Source organism: Oryzias melastigma, unplaced genomic scaffold, assembly GCF_002922805.2.
Source record: "Oryzias melastigma strain HK-1 unplaced genomic scaffold, ASM292280v2 sc01778, whole genome shotgun sequence".
In the NCBI taxonomy this organism is placed as follows: Eukaryota; Metazoa; Chordata; class Actinopteri; order Beloniformes; family Adrianichthyidae; genus Oryzias; species Oryzias melastigma.
The window spans coordinates 429-3,968 of NW_023418358.1; the positions used below are offsets into that span (position 1 = coordinate 429).

At 35.8% G+C, this 3,540-nt stretch overlaps 1 long non-coding RNA gene across 1 annotated transcript; it reads right to left on the minus strand.

The window, feature by feature from the left end:
- Nucleotides 1-2,087: 2,087 nt before the first annotated feature.
- LOC112141114 lies at nucleotides 2,088-3,534 on the minus strand. The gene is made up of 3 exons (XR_002918324.2): nucleotides 2,982-3,534; nucleotides 2,847-2,908; nucleotides 2,088-2,485 (listed from the first exon to the last, which is right to left on the minus strand). It is a non-coding gene; the product is annotated as an uncharacterized LOC112141114 (long non-coding RNA).
- Nucleotides 3,535-3,540: the final 6 nt, after the last annotated feature.

Below are 3,540 nucleotides of genomic sequence, written 5' to 3' on the forward strand. Positions count from 1 at the left end.
TGTCACTAATCATCTTCAAAACAGAGGATAATGATTCATTAAAAATATGAGTATTACTATCAGGTGGGCGATAAACACACCCAATAATTAGAGATTTGCAATCTGGAATTTCTATGAATACGGTTTCAATGTTTGTATTCAGAAAATGGATTTTGAAGTCTTCCCTTTCAAAAAACACAAAATCTTCATGTACATATAAAGAAACTCCACCACCTTTTTTGTTTTTCTTGCAGACATGAATGCACCTCAGAAAGCATTCATAATTATGATTCATTTTAGTGCAAATGTTAACTTTCTGTTTTACAGCAGTAGGGTACAAATAATACTACATATTGATCTGTCAAGAAATAANTGACTCGGAATCGGATCGGGCCCAAAAAAACCTGATCGGGACATTTCTACAATTTAGTCATGTTAATTCTATTCATTTTAGTCGACTAAATTACAGTAGATATTTAGTCGACTAAAATATCGAATAAAGGTAAAGCATTTTAATGAAATTTACTATGATCACATGAATAAAAGACAAAATTTCACTAATTTGTAAAAAAATGTTTTACTTCACATTTCTTTCCAAAATTGTCATTTCTGGAAATTCAGCTTCAACTTAAAACACATTAAAAGAAAAAAATAATTATAAATCCATGCCATTTACAAAAAGAAAGTGTCTATTTGTACGTAAATTTAAAAAACCGTGCAGGCAGTGCTAAACTTTTTTCTTATTCGCACAGAGGAAAGGGGTTAAGGTTAGGATTATGGTTAGGGTTAAACAAGCAAATGTTTCCTGAGTGCTGGTGTCTCTGCAGCTCATGGCTCCACCAGGGGATGGGTCAAATGTGGAGAACATATCTCACACATTTAGGAGCATGACAGTTACTGGGACTTTAACTTAAAAGTTTAATTTTAAATACGTGTGGCCAGCAAAAAAAATCCAGCTTTGGACACACTTAAAATGTGTGCCAGAAATGCAGCAATGGAAGCTTGGCTGCACGCATTACGTGTTGACAAAACATGAATTTGATCACATTCAAAATCACATTCTGTGCTGGCCACATATACATAAGAGCAAATAACATCAGCCTTATTATATATGTCTGAACACTTAAAAAGAAAAAAAAACTTGTATTGAGGAGGTAGTCAAGTGTAAAAATGCATTAAAAAAATCACTTGGGAGTAAGCTGTCTAGGACACGTGTGAGCATGTTATATGTGCTTGAACAGCATGTGTGTAGAGTGCTGTGATACCACCAGCAGCCAATAGAGGGCGATGTTGTCATGTCAGACGTAGTGGAGTTGAAGATTAAAACGGTGACTGCCTGTGACTGCTTGCTCACACGTGCTCCCAGATTCCTCAGCAGTGGACCCCGGCTCCATTGAAATCCCTGAAAGAAAACCAGGCAGTTTATATAATAATGGGATTTCAATTATTGACAAAAAATGTACCAACCACTTTATTAGACAAATTCTCACTGAACATTTTTTTCCCAGGTAAAGTTAACAAGAATGACATGGATCATAAATTTAATAAATCATCTGTAATTAAATTAAGAACGCTATGCTTAAAACTTCCAATCCAACCCAAAGTTAAAGAAACACACTGTAAAATCATGAACTCCATTTACCCATCCAAAGATTTATTGGAAAAACGATTTAAAATTGAAAACAACTTATGTTCCTTTTGTGAAAACTCTGTGGAAACAATAGATCATTTATTTTTCAGCTGTTCCAAAACACAACTTTTTTGGAACAACGTTGGATACATCCAAAAATTGTATTACCAGGTTCTATCACCTTAGAGGATATTACATTTGGAGCTCTGCTGCCATCCCCAACAGAAGAACTCTGCTATAATTTAGTCCTATGTTTAGCTAAATTTTTCATACACAACAAAGAGTGCTGAAAAGAATCCCTATCTTTAAGGTTTTTTTGGTCGAATTGAAATTGTATTTGAAATCTTAAAAAAAAATAAATTCACAGAAGAATGTAGCATGCATGAATTAATATTATTCAGAAGTTGTTGGTTTGGGCTAGAAAGGTTCGACTCAGGGAGGACAGTGAATGCTTAAAAACAACAGACAAGGCTAAAGGTGAGTTGCTGATGCAAATGTATTTACAATATACAGTGAATTCAAAATTTACAACACATATGAACAAAACACTTCAGTCCTGATGATGTTTTTTTTTTCTATTAGTTCGTAGAGAGAGTTGTGATGAGAAAGAGTCTGGGTACTCCAGTTGGCGGGGATAAAAAAAGAAAGAAAAATGCACTCCGGATGAGTTGTTGTAGAGTGTGGGGGGTTAGTCCTACCGCACTGGTGGTAGGATGGTAGATTCCAGTCTAATATCGGGCTCCTTTTAGCTCGCCATCCACAGAGGTTTTATCCTCACTGTTTTCTGGGAGTGGTAGACTCCCCAGTCGATACTGCATCCAATGCTCTGGTTGAGCACTCCAAAATCTTCAGACACAACCAGTCAAGCGACCTGGCCTGTCAAAACATCATTAATAAATGTACTATACTCTCTTAATTCAAAAGAAAACATTCAATTACAAATCCTCAATTCATCTGATCAACATATGCATATGCAATTCAATGGAGAAAGTTATAAAACATTTCCATAATTTCATCACGATTCATAGTTGTACAACTTCACTGTGAATAAATAGTTTCATTCATCTCAGTTCAATTCATTTAGTTCAATTCATGAGTACTCATATTTCACATTGAGAATCAACAAAAAATAGAAATAGTTTACAACCATTTTTACAACCATAACGTTAACAAACAATTGACTTAAACTGACGCCCGCGCCAGCTGCATCAATTAAAAAACAAACAAATTCACTCACCACTTCACGCTTCACTAATCGCGCTGATTTAATTTTCCCGGCTTCCGGTGATGAACGCCAATCTAATAAAATGCCTTTCGTCAGTAAACCGGCACAACAGGATTAATATTTTGCGCCTGCAAGTCAAAAGCCTACCTGCTGCAGCGGTACACAGCCGAGCTTCGCCATGAATGCATCTCTCATTGGCGTTTTGACACACCTTTCAAAGTGAAAGTGACACGTCACTGCAGTTACGCAGTGCAAGGGGAACCGGAAGATTTAAAGAGACAGCGCAGAATTTCAGCTGGGTTACAAGAATTTATATGATGCACTAATAAGATTACCTCATGTGAATTGATGTAACTTAAAACTTAATTATATATTTTTTAGAAATATAAGAACATGTTTATTTCAGTTAACACATGCACTACCTTGCTGATTGATTATTTTCTTTTTAATTTGTTGTTTTTCTTCTATTTGTTTTGGTTTGCTGGCTGTAAACACCATCTAATTTTGTAATTTTGTTAGTTGACCGCTTAAGCTATGTTCTGTCATGTTCAGTTGTTCAATTAAAAAAAAAACTACCGAATGAGCGCGTGCATCGCTATAAAATGTCCGACGCAGCGCGCCCATCTACTCAACAGTTCCGCCGCGCGACTCAGACACTCAACGCAACAGCCTCTTGAAATGAAAATATAATATCGATACTTTGTGA